Raw genomic sequence first — 13,748 nt, 5'->3', positions numbered from 1 at the left:
GACAACAATGGAATATCTCCAGAAGATGGACACAAATGATTAGAGTAACTCAGCGAGACAGGCAGCATATCTGGAGAGAAGGAATGGGTGACGTTTCGGGTCGAGACCCTTCTTCAGACTGAGAGTCAGGGGAGAGGGAAACTGGAGATAGGGAAGGGTACAAAAAGAATGTAAGGTGAGAAAATGTCAGAGAGTCTGGGTTAAAATGTGCTCATACACCTGGAGAGTAGAAGGAATCACAGAGGGAGAGTAGCGAGAGAGGGTGTTGAATGTTTGTTTGGGCTAATTGGGAATAGCCAGCATGGCTTTCTATGTCTCACTAACTTGATAGCGCTTGCTTCAGGAGGTGACAAAGGAGATTGGTGAAGGTAGGGCAGTGGATGGTGTATACATGGATTTTAGTAAGGATTTTGATAGGTCCCTCAAGGTAAGCTGATCCAGATGATTAAGATTCATCACGAATTGGTCGTAAGGATTCAGAACTCGCTTGTTCATTGCAGACAGAGGGTTACGTTGGAAGGTAGATATTCTGGATGGAGGTTTGTGGCCAGTGGAGTTCTGCATGGATCTGTGCTGGGACCTTTGCTGTTTATAATATATATAAATGACTTGGATGTAAATGTCTGAAGAAGGGTCTCGACCCGAAACGTCACCCATTCCTTCTCTCCTGAGATGCTGCCTGACCTGCTGAGTTACTCCAGCATTTTGTGAAATAAATACCTTCGATTTGTACCAGCATCTGCAGTTATTTTCTTACACTGGATGTAAATGTAGATGGTTTAGTGAGTGTGTTTGCTGACAACACCAAAATTGGAGATTTTGATCAGCTGCAGAAATGGGTGGAGAAATAGCAGATGGGGGTGAACCAGACCAAGAGTTAGGTGTTGCACTTTGGCAAGGAGAATGTATACAGTTAATGATTAAAGGCACTTTATCATAAGATCGATTGGGAATGGGCAATAATTGAGGGTCTTGGCAACGACATGAAGAACCTGAAAATAGAGTTTATGAACATTTCTAGTGGGGTACAGAAATATCTGAAGGTTATAGAATGGAGAAGATTAGAAATAGAGGGGTTCATGACATGGAGAGATTAAAAACAGTGGTAGAATTTAAAACCTGAGGCGATGCTAAACCTGAAGCTGGTGTAAATGTGGGAGCAGATTGGTGTTGTATGAACATGAACGCGTGTGTGCCAGGATGCAGGCGGAGGTAATGAGAAAGTGCTTGAAAATGTCCTTTTGTTTTTGCTGGAGGTTACTGAGAGACAGCAACAGGAAAATATCCGAGAGAAATCCTTGGGAGATAACAGCAGCAGGGTGAGAAGGGAATGTTGTGTCGTCATGGATGTGAATTAATTCCAGGAGGGTGTTTTTTCCCAGAACGACTTGGCAGAAGGGTGGTGTAGTTAATCACATCAAGAGTTGTGGGTAAGATGCATTGCTATAGTTGGGATCTTGGATAAGCTCCATTTCTGGTCGGTAACCAGATAAGTTCATAAGTTCATTAATAATAGGAGCAGAATTAGGCCATTCGGCCCATCAAGTCTCCGCCACCCAATCATGGCTAATCTATCTCTCACTCTCCTAACCCCAATCTCCTGCCTTCTCCCCAAAACCCCAGACACCCTGAAAGAACAAAGAATCCATCTTTCTCTGCCTTAAAAATATCCATTGCACAGATTCACCACCCTCTGACTAAAGAAAAGATCGGAATACTGATCAGAGGCATCCAAACAAAGCATTCAAAGAATGGGTTACACCAGAATATTCTGGTCCACTATTACAAGAAGGATGGGGAGTCTTCAGAGGGGGTGCAGGAGAGATTTACCAGGATCGTGTCTGCCTTAGAGGGTACTAGCTAAAAGGAGAGCTTGGACAAACTTGGACTGTGTTCTCTGAAGCACTGAAAGCTGCCAGGAGACCTGTTAGAAGTAGTACATAAAATTATGAACAACGGAGACGGTCGGGGCCACTTTCCCAGAATGGAAATGCCAAACGAGTGTAGCTTAAGGTCACATGAGGAAAGTTTAAAGGAAATGTCCAGGACAAGTTTTTTTTTTAATACATTGGGTGTTGGGTGCCTGGAACACATTGCCAGGGGTGGTGGTGGAAACAAATACGATTGTGGTGTTTAAGAGGCTTTTGGCTACGTGCATGAAAATGGATCCAATGAAGGCAGATAAGATTAATTTAATTTGGTGTCATATTCAGCACAGTCATTGTGGGCCAAAGGAGCTGTTTCTGTGCTGAGCTGACCTATGTTCTAAAAAAATGTATGAGATTAGAAAGTCACAGTGTTTTCAAGGATGGTGATGAAAAAGAGAGAAAGGATGGGTGGTTGTTTTGCCTTTTAAAAAGGCGATGACAGCAGATGTGAAGGAGATGCCTACAACATTCTTCTTTCGTATGTCAACTACTACAATCAAAAGTGGCAATTGGTGCTTCAGAGTACCGTCGTTGACGCTTTGCTGCAAATTTTGCCCGTTCCGTAGAACTACCCAGGGTGGGCGATGAGGACATAATGCAGCTCCCATCATTGAAACAGTGAAAGCAGAGCACTATTAACAATATCAGCTCACACAGGCTGGGAGGAGTGGAACAGAATTAGGGTGGGCAGGGGCAGTGAAAACACAGAGATAGGTCTTGTAGGGCAAGATGAGATTGTAAAGGGCATGATGTGGGAGAAATAAGTGTTCGGGGCAGTGGGAGAGGTTTCATCCCACTGTCCAGGAGATGAGAGGAAGCCACAGTGGTGACAGGTTGAATGATCGTGATCTTAGTTGCAAAGTCCTTGAGTCCCTCAGCCTTTTTGATGCTCGTGTTGATGGAAGAAATGAGAGTAGAGGTGGAGAGTTAAAGAGAAGAGTCAAAATCCTAGGAGGTGTTTTTCATTCAAGACTGATTCTAGAATAGTGTGCACAGGATTCTGCTATGCTCGAGACATCTGTTCATAGATGGCATATATCAGTGCTGTCACTCGATAGCTACATTGCTAAGGCCATGATGCCATGTGTGGTCATCCACCCGGCTGACCTGGCTCGTGTACTTTCAGATTCAGATCAGTACCTTTAGATATTAATGTGCCAGTTCTGGAAGCTTTCTATTGTAGACCATTCAATTCTGAAGGGAAATGCTTCTTTGAAAGTGTTGAATGGTATCCCAATTTCAATCACAATTCCGTAAACAACTGGAAAGGAAAATCGCTTTGGTGTCCAAATTAAACTGGTTTTGAAGTGTATTAAAGTACACGGATTCCAAATAACCTCGTAATGATTAGCCAATCCTTGGCACTGTTGGCGGAAGGAAAATACTCAAATGCCTGAGTGACATTACTTCCTAAACACATGCACATAACCATGTCTATTTAAGACCACGAAAGGAGAAACCTGAAGTGAGTGTTTGCAATGTCTTAGCTAGTCCACAGCTACTCGTTGCACGGCTCAGTGAGTAACACCACCAACCCTTTATACATAATCTGAATAGAAGTAGTAGAAGTAAAGTTGATTTAACTTGTGATATTATAATGTTTGCCTGTATTCTGAACTCAATTGTGCAGTTCTTGTGATTTTAACTGAACAGTTAGACGTCTCTCATTTGAAGATGTGGGTGTGAGAGCTTCTATTTTCACAGATTATATGTTGTTTGGTATTTTGTTTTTATCCAGGCATTTCTCTCATGTATTGAACGTTTATTATCTTGTGATATTGCCCTGTTATTGATTCTGGGGAGACGTGTATAATTTTGATTTTGAAAAGTTTGGGGAGTTTAAGGGATTCCCTCCCTCCCGGAACGACATGACTATTTTCTACACATTACAGGGAACTAAAACTTTTGTACATCTTGTATTCAGGTGTGCCATGTGCATTCAACGTAGACACCTGAGATCAAAACAAGGGTGCAGAGGGACCTGAAGAAAAATCACAGTCCTGAAACAGTAATCTGATTTTTCACTCCACAGATGTAGGATTTTCTATGTCATTTCAGATTTCCCACATCTGCAATTCCTTGCTTTACAATTGCAAAGGACCATTGTGTTCTTTATTTTTGCATCCAGGTTTTTCCTTTGCTTTTTAATTTTGTCCTTGCACTCATTCTCAGCAGATGCTGCCTTGTTACTTTCTTGAAATTCTTGAGAAATTTAAATTCCTACGGGCGGCATGGTGGCATAACGGTAGAGCTGCAGCCTCACAGCACCAGAGACCCGATTCGACCCTGACCTCGGGTACTGTCTGTGCAGAGTTTGTACATTCTCCCTGTGACTGTGTGGGTTTCCTCCGGGTGCTCTGGTTTCCTCCTACAATCTAAGGACGTGCGGATTTGTAGGTTAATTGGCTTCTGCAAAATTGCCCCTAGTGTGTAGGATGTAGAACTAGTGTACGGGTGATTGATGGCCGGTGTGGACTCAGTGGGCCGAAGGGTTTGTCTCCACACTGTATCTCTAAGTTAAGCTCTAAGCTCTAAAACCCTGCTGCTATGATTTTTGCTTTATCTGTGGATATGTCTGATGGACCAATGGAACTAGGTCTTATGATTCTCCTACGTTTTGAGAGGAGTGTGAGCACTACTGTGCTCTCTGCTCATTTGCAAATTGTTAGCCAAATAGGCTGGTCACATTGGACTAGCCAAATCAGCAGAGGAGCGATTGGGAGCGATTGGGAGTGGTGAGATGCAGGTAAAGCCAGCATCTTCTCTTGAAGGGAGCCAGGTACTGGGGTGGGAATATTGGAGCTAAGGTGATAACTTGGTCAGGTGTGGGCATGTTCCCAAGGAGGATGAGATAACTGGAGGAGAGCAATCATTAATCACGGGTGCACTTAGATGAACTAGGAAGGGTGTCGATGTTCAGAACTAGACATGGGGAACTGCAAATGCTGGAATCTTGAGTGAAACACAAAGTGCTGGAGTAACTCAGCGGGTCGGGCACATCTCAAGGGGGAATGAACAAGCATCGTTTCAGGTTGGGACCCTTTTGGCTGGAGGGTGTTGGTACCAGGGAGATTGGGTTGGGAATGTGCATAGGTGGAAGTGTGGGGTGGTGTTGGGAATATTGCAGCCTGAGGTTGAGATGGGACCTGAGAGAGAGACAGATGAAGTAAAGTTAATGAGCGGACCCATCTAATTTGCATCCCTTGGGCCAGATTGAATATGCTGCGGGAGATCTCCTTAAGCTTTTCTGAAGCAATCTTCAAAGTGTGTTGACAGCTCAATTCTGCACTCATATGGCTGAAAAATATGGCACTGGCACCCTGATGTTTGTCACACATGACCAGTGCTCACTGCATGAGCTGAGAAATTGAGCCTTTACACATCAGTACCACGGGGTCCCGGAATTAATATCACATATTTGTGACCCAAAAAGCTCATTGAGTTTAAGTAGTGCTTCAATTTCCTCTGAAATTTGATGATCTAATGCACAATTATATTCCTCACATTGTTGCAGTGTGTTTATTCCTGTCACTTCATCACTGATAATCATGTCTTCTAATTGACCAAGTCTCACTCCTTGTTCTTGGACCCCAGCCTTGACCAAGTCTATCTTTATAACTTCCACTTTCCCTCATCTTCTCAGCCTTGCCGTCACTCTGCATCTGGGAAGGGCCGGAGGATAGTTTTCCACACTAAAATGACAGATTGCCGAAACCTTGTTGGTGCTGTTTCTTTGCCGCCTTCTTTTCTGTATCCCAAGAGCCCAGAGTCCATCACGAAAGCATCATCTGGTTTATCTCTAAATGTGTACTTTGGATGTTCCGATGTAATATATTAAAAGAATGTTACATAGTTTTTGTGAATTGTACCAAATGGCTAGACTGTAAGTAACAGAGCAAAATATTCTGTGACAGATCTTTTAACGGGAATGGTTTCATGCAAACAGCTGAGTAGAGGTCACTGGGTAGAGGAGCACTGAGCCTCATCCTGTGAGCCAGTGTAAATTCAATCAATTCAAAGAAGGTTTGGACTGGGTCCATACAATGTTTCCCAGACTTCTGAAACCAACGAGAACATTTTCATGTTTTCACCCAGAGTGCAGGGTTGAGACTCCACCCTGTCCCCTTCACACGAGCTGACATCTTTAACTGGAGATTTATTAATATAAATAATCCTGAAATAAATAAATGGGTTCAGGTCAAATTGCTGAAAGAAACTTGATTAGAAGAGCAAACAAAGGGAAAAACTGTGGTTTAAACTTCTCTTTCTGTGCTGGAGAAATTCATAGGCAGTAGTGAAATATAATGCATAGATCGTTTAAATTTGAGTTAAGTACCATTCCAAACTCTGTGGGACAAAGAGGAAGAAAGATTCTTAGGGGAGTAAGAGGCGACCGTGGCTGACAAGGGAAGTCAAGGATGGTATAAAAATAAAAGTGACGACGTATAACATAGCAAAGATGTGCAGGAAGCCAGAGGATTGGGAAACTTTTAAAGATCAACAGAAGGTAACTAAAAAGGAAAAAACGGGGAGAAAAGATGAAGTACGAAGGTAAGCTAGCCAAGAATATAAAGGATAGTAAAAGCTTCTTTAGATATGTGAAGAAAAAAAAATTAGTTAAGACAAATGTGGGTCCCTTGAAGACAGAAACAGATAAATTTATTATAGGGAACAAGGAAATGACAGACAAGTTGAACAATTACTTTGGTTCTGTCTTCACAAAGGAAGACACAAACAATCTCCCAGTCAGGAAATGGTGTTGGGTAAACTGATGGGACTGAAGGCTGATAAATCCCCGGGTCCTGATGGTCCACATCCCAGGGTATACAAAGAGGTGGCTCTAGAAATCTTGGATGCATTGGTGATCATTTTCTAATGTTCTATAGATTCTGGATCAGTTTCTGTGGATTAGGGGGTAGCTAAAGTTATCCCACTTTTTAAGAAAGGAGGGAGAGAGAAAGCAGGGAATTATAGACCAGTTAGCCTTACATCAGTGGTGGGGAAGATGCTGGAGTCGATTATTAAAGATGCAATAACGGCACATTTGGATAGCAGTAACAGGATCGATCCAAGTCAGCATGGATTTACGAAGGGGAAATCATGCTTGACTAATCTGGAATTTTTTGAGGAAGCAACAAGTAAAATGGACAAAGGAGAACCAGTGGATGTAGTGTACCTGGACTTTCAGAAAGCCTATGATAAGGTCCCACACGGGAGATTAGTGGGCAAAATTAGAGCACATGGTATTGGGGGTAGGGTATTGACATGGATAGAAAATTGGTTGGCAGACAGGAAACAAAGAGAAGGGATTAACGGGTCTCTTTCAGAATGGCAGGCAGCGAGTAGTGGGGTGCCGCAAGGCTCGGTGCTGGGACCGCAGCTATTTACAGTATACATTAATGATTTAGATGAAGGAATTAAAAGTAATAGCAAATTTGCAGATGACACAAAGCTGGCTGACAGTGTGAACTGTGAAGAGGATGCTATGAGGATGCAGGGTGACTTGGACAGGTTGGGTGAGTGGGCAGATGCATGGCAGATGCAGTATAATGTGGATAAATGTGAGGTTATCCACTTTGATGGCAAGAACAGGAAGGCAGATTATTTTCTGAATGGTGTCAGATTAGGAAGAGGGGAAGTACAACGAGACCTGGGTGAATTTGTGCATCAGTCACTGAAAGTAAGCATGCAGGTACAGCAGGCAGTGAAGAAAGCGAATGGCATGTTGGCCTTCATAACAAGAGGAGTTGAGTACAGGAGCCAGGAGGTCCTACTGCAGTTGTACAGGGCCCTGGTGAGACCACACCTGGAGTATTTTGTGCAAATTGGTCTCCTAATTTGAAGAAGGATGTTCTTGCTATTGAAAGAGTGCAGCGTAGGTTCACAAGGTTAATTCCCAGGATGGTGGGACTGACATATGGTGAAAGAATGGATCGACTGGGCTTGTATTCACTGGAATTTAGAAGAATGAGAGGGGGTCTTTTAGAAACATATAAAATTATTAAGGGATTGTACACGCTAGATGCAGGAAACATGTTCCCAAATGTTGGGGGAGTCCAGAACCAAGGGCCACAGTTTAAGAATAAAGAGAGGCCATTTAGAACTGAGATGAGGAAAAACTTTTTCACCCAGAGTTGTAAATGTGTGGAATTCGCTGCCTCAGAAGGCAGTGGAGCCGATTCACTGGATGCATTCAAAATAGAGTTTGATAGAGCTCTTAGGGCTAGCGGAATCAAGGGATATGGGGAGAAGGCAGGAATGGGGTACTGATTGTGGATGATCAGCCATGATCAAATAGAATGGCTTGAAGGGCCGAATGGCCTACTCCTGCACTTATTGTCTATGTATCTATGTGGTCATTAATTAATATCAATCAAATTGGATTTGTGCAAAGATCATGTTTTTACACTCGTTGCCAGAGACTTACTCATCATTATTCGGAATTATATTTGCAATAATATCTTGGCCACTCGATGATATAGAGCAAAACAAGACAGACTGGTTTAAATGAAATAACTGTTAGTGATTCTTTTTTTCAGTTAGCTAATTTTCTGATGACCGTCATAATGATTGCAAATTGAGTTTTTAAGTTTACTGTCAGCCTGAAGCTGGTTGCCTCAGTGTGTTCCCCAAAAGCTCCAAGCTCATTGCACTTCAGATAGACACAAAGAGCTGGAGCAACTCAGCGGGACAGGCAGCATCTCTAGATAGAAGGAATGGGTGACGTTTCGGGTCGAGACCCTTGTTCAGACTTCAGGGTCTCGACGCGAAATGTCACCCATTCCTATCCAGAAATCCTGCCTGTCCCCGCTGAGTTACTCAGCATTTTGTCTCTATCTGCAGTTCCTTCCTGCTCATTGTACCTCATATTCTACTTGGGTAGCTTACAACCCAGTGGAATGAAATTCTCCAATTTTAGATAACACTCCCCTCTCTTTCCAGTGTGGTGCATATACGCTTGTCTCTCTCTCTCTCTCTCCCCAATGTGCACCCATTTCTCCCACTATCCTGTACCCTTCAACCCAGACCCCTCCCACTGACTACATTTCACTCCTTCTCTCTTTTTATCTCCCTTTTATCTCCTTTCCACCTCTAGCCCTTGTTCACCCATCCTGCATCCACCTATCACTTGCCACGCTTTATCCCATTCCCCACCTCGTTTGCAGCTTTCTCTCCCCCTACCATAATCACTCTGCTAAAAGATCATGACCCAAACGTTGCCTGTCCATCCCCTTCACGGGCGCTGCCTGGCCTACTGAGTTACTTCAGCCCTTTGTGTTTTACTCACTGCTGTTTCCATCTACCACTAAAAGCTGGTTCTCCTTTTCCTTCAGGATTCTGTCCTCATTCCCCGAAGACATTCTCCGGAATCTTGGCGGTAAGAGCCCTTGGATTTCATCATCCTTCTGATGCGAGTTCATTAGGGGTGTCCGGACAGAACACAAACCTGCTGGTTTTCAACACAAATATCTGGACTGTGGATCAGAAACTTAGGTATTTTTTTACATTTTCTATTGTTTTCACCAAAACAACTTTTGTATTCATGATCTTTTATTCATTTGTTTTGTATATATTTTCAATTTAATTGCAATACACTGGTGAAAAGGAAATGATGCAATGAAACCTTCTGCAGTTATATGGTGCCTTTTATGACCGGTCCCTCTAAACTATTTTGAACCCACTGAAATGTACTATTATTACTGCTTGCAACACTGGAAACATGAGAGTCAATTGTACTCTCTGTGGCAATATTATGTTCTGATAAATTATTGCCGAGGTTTCATGAAGGAACATTTTGTGCAAGAAACCAGAGATAACTTCCTTTCCCTCCTTCGGGGGGAATAAGGTGTCATCGAACCGTTCTCATCCACCTTGAATCAAGAAAATGTCCTTCAAAACGATGCACATCTGAGCTCAGCACTTCCACCACGTTTGTGCACTTCAGTCTCAGTATTAGTTTTGTCTTTAAAGATTTATGCAAGGGCTCGAATCCACAGTCTCCTTGCTTTTATTACCTCCATCTGAGTTGTGATTGGAAATAAAAATTGTCACCCACTGTCATGGCTGGATAAATGTTCGGTGTTGTAAGACCGACCTCTCCAAGCCTCCTTTAAGAGTCTGTTTATCTTTCTGCGCCGTCTTTATAGTTCATAAAATGCAAACAGAAAACGTTCCAATACATTGGCCAAATTATATCGACAGTCACTGTATAAATTTACAAAAAACTATAGCCTAAGTGTGATAGACTGGACAGATCGCCCTATTTAAGAGGGAGTTAGATGTGGCCCTTGTGGCTAAAGGGATCAGGGGGTATGGAGAGAAGGCAGGTACAGGTTACTGAGCTGGATGATCAGCCATGATCATATTGAATGGCGGTGCAGGCTCGAAGGGCCGAATGGCCTACACCTGCACCTATTTTCTATGTTTCTATGTTGATCAGCCAGTAACGTGTCCATCTTTTAGTTGGGTTCTTTAAAAGGACTTGAGTTTTTCAGTGTTTCCAATGCCAGTGGAGATTACTTAATTGTCTGAACAAATTTTTCAATGGCTAACACTTTATTAATCTCGGAGCTGCGTATATGAGATTATCTGTAAGAGTGGCACACTTAATATAGGACAGTACAGCACATGAATAGGCCCTTCAGCACACAACGTCTATGCCAAACATGATGCCAAGACCAACTCTTACCTGCCTGAGCATAACCTATATTCTTCCATTCCCTGAATATCCATGTGCCTATCCAAAAGACTCTTATATGCCACTAATGTATCTGCTTCCACTACTACTTTGGAGTATATCAAATTAAACGTACATTTTCCTGAGCCAGATGGCTTATAAAATGTGGTTTGATCTATGAAATAAAGAAAATATACTTGAAACCACAAATGTTATAATCCTTAGTAATTACAATATATAACAAATGTCTGCACTGAATTTTTGTAATAGTAAACGATTACAGAACTTTAACTGAGTGGGTAGATACAAAATACTGGAGTAACTCAGGCAGTATCTCTGGAGAGAAATAATGGGTGACGCTTCAGGTCGAGACCCTTCTTCAGTGTGGATGTGTATGGTGGGTGTGCATACCATTGTGCTGCTGCTGTCAGATGAAGGAGCTTGGAAGAAATCTAAACTGCTGGAGCCAAGTTAAACAAGGCTGTATAGTGAGACACTTCCAACACTGTCCTTAAATTCACCAACAGTACCACTGTTGTTGGACAAATAATGGGTAACAATGAGTCAGAGTACTGGAGGGAGATTAATAATCTGATTGAATGGTATCAGTACAATAATCTTGCTCTCAACATTAGCAAGACTAAGGATCTGAATGTTGACTTCCGGAAGGGAAGGCCAAGGGCCTTTGGTGATGAGATGGTGGTGGAAAGAGTCAACAGGTTCAAATTGCTGGGCATACACATCTCTATTGATCTGTACAAACCCAACACATTGATGCAATCATAAAGAAAGCTCACCAATGCCTCTACTTCCTCAGAAGTTTGTGAAAATATAACATGTCACTCTTTTGAACTTCTAAAAGTATAGAGTGGGGAGCATATTGACTGGTTCAAACATTCAAGAATGAAGGAGCCTGCAGAATATCTGGGCATTGCCCAGTTCATCATGGGTACTAATCTCCCCACCAATTAAGGGATTTGCCGGAAGTACTGCCTCAAGAAGGCAGCTAATATCATCAAAGACCCACATCACCATGGCCATGCTCTCTTCTCGCTGTGTCTGTGCCGTTCAAAGACCAAGCCCCGTCATTGGCAATAAAACAACGGGCCCGGCATTCAACATCTACTGTGGTCACAACCCTCCTAAAGGAGTTTTTACTAAAGCAGTTCCCACAAACTATTGGAGAGGTACTGCCAACACTTTATCTGAAAACCCCTCCAAATTCACTGGAAAGATAAGCAAGCCAAAGTCATTGTCAAGACCCTTCTTCAGTCTGAAGAAGCATCTCGACCCGAAACGTCACCATTCCTTCTCTCCAGAGATGCTGCCTGTGTCGCTGAGTTACTCCAACATTTTGTGTCTATCTTTAATTTAAACTTGCATCTGCAGTTCTTTCCGACAAAGTCATTGTCAACTCCCTTAACTACATCCTTGCATTGAGGCCCTAATGTTTCTCAACTGGCTTTGGGCATGCTTCATTGGCATCAGATTCCTTAAATAAACACACTATTCCAAATTCTGGCACTGGAAGAAATTCCAAGAGGACATTGTCATGGAATATAGGGCATTGAGCATGCTTAAATTGAATAAATGCTAAATGGGTTTCGTCGATCTATCTAAACATACTGAACGTATAATTTGGTTATGTATTAACGTTATCACATCACCTCTCTTGTAGATGATTAATCTCTCAGAATGAAATGGGTTTTGTGAAATTAATCTGTGCTCTTTTGTATGACCGGTCAATCTAGAGGTATAATTATCATGGCTTGTCAAGCCTATTATCAGGTTGTAAGGCCATACCTCTCATATTCTATGGCTTAAAAACCTGTGAATTCTGTTCTGAGTTCCCTTCACAGTTTCCAGTCCAAGAGCAAAAAGCACATTTACAAGGTTGTTTAATAAACACTACAAACACAAACTGAAAGCCAGGGAGACTAACAGTAATGTTAAAACAGAAAATGGTGGTAACACACAGACAACGTTTGAATTTAGTTTATTGTCGTGTGTACCGAGGTACAGCTTATGTTGCATACTAACCAGTCAGTGTAAATACAATACAGGATTACAATTGAGCCATCCACAGTGTATAGATACATGATAAAAGGGAATAACATGAATGATGTTATAGAATGATGTTATAGATGTTATAGGGCCACAGTTTAAGAATAAGGGGTCGGCCATTTAGAACGAAGATAAGGAAAAACTTTTTCAGTCAGAGAGTTGTGAATCTGTGGAATTCTCTGCCTCAGAAGGCAGTGGAGGCCAATTCTCTGAATGCATTCAAGAGAGAGCTAGATAGAGCTCTTAAGGATAGCGTAGTCAGGGGGTATGGGGAGAAGGCAGGAACGGGGTACTGATTGAGAATGATCAGCCATGATCACATTGAATGGCGGTGCTGGCTCAAAGGGCCGAATGGCCTACTCCTGCACCTATTGTCTATTAAACATAGAAACATAGAAAATAGGTGCAGGAGGAGGCCATTTGGCCCTTCGAGCCAGTACCGCCATTCATTGTGATCATGGCTGATCATCTACAATCAGTAACCTGTGCCTGCCTTCTCCCCATATCCCTTGATTCCACTAGCCCCTAAAGCTCTATCTAACTCTCTTTTAAATTCATCCAGTGAATTGGCTTCCACTGCCTTCTGTGGCAGAGAATTCCACAAATTCACAACTTTCTGGGTGAAAAACTTTCTTCTCACCTCAGTTTTAAATGGCCTATTAAAACTGAGGTTTAGTGCAAGTCCAGTAAAATCCAATCAAAGATAGTCCAAGGGTCCTCCAATGAGGTAGATAGTAGCTCAGGACTGCTCTCTACTTATTGGTAGGATGGCACAGTTGCCTGATGGCAGTAGAGAAGCAGCTGTCCCTGAATCTGGAGATGTGTGTTTTCACACTTCTGTACCTGTTGCCTAAGGGGAGAGGGGAGAAGAGGGCATGCCAGGGGTGTGGCTCATTCTTGATTATGCTGCTGGCATTTGTGGGGAAAAAGAAAACATTAATACTTTAGGTCAAAACAACCTTTCATCAAAACTGCCTTCAGAACTTTTACTTGAGATTTGCAGCATTTGCAGGGGTTTTTTCTGTTTTCATTTTAAAATACAGGTTCGTGAACTTGGTTTTAAAAAATCAGCAGATATT

General features: G+C 42.4%; 1 protein-coding gene across 3 annotated transcripts in view; it reads left to right on the top strand.

Annotated features, from left to right (window-relative positions):
* Positions 1 to 13,748, top strand: part of slco4a1 (solute carrier organic anion transporter family, member 4A1) — a 159,404-nt gene that overhangs the window by 61,458 nt on the left and 84,198 nt on the right. For 2 of the 3 annotated variants that reach the window (XM_078418693.1, XM_078418690.1), the window contains exons 1-2: positions 3,403 to 3,445; positions 9,263 to 9,422. The gene's annotated coding sequence lies outside the window, so the exon portion shown is untranslated. Of the gene's footprint in view, positions 1 to 3,402; positions 3,446 to 9,262; positions 9,423 to 13,748 lie in introns of those variants that run through there. The other variant, XM_078418691.1, reaches the window with a different exon arrangement.

This window comes from Rhinoraja longicauda, chromosome 22 (assembly GCF_053455715.1).
Source record: "Rhinoraja longicauda isolate Sanriku21f chromosome 22, sRhiLon1.1, whole genome shotgun sequence".
NCBI lineage: Eukaryota > Metazoa > Chordata > Chondrichthyes > Rajiformes > Arhynchobatidae > Rhinoraja > Rhinoraja longicauda.
The sequence above is the reverse complement of the archived record's forward strand: the minus strand, read 5'-3'. Positions and strand labels throughout refer to the sequence as shown.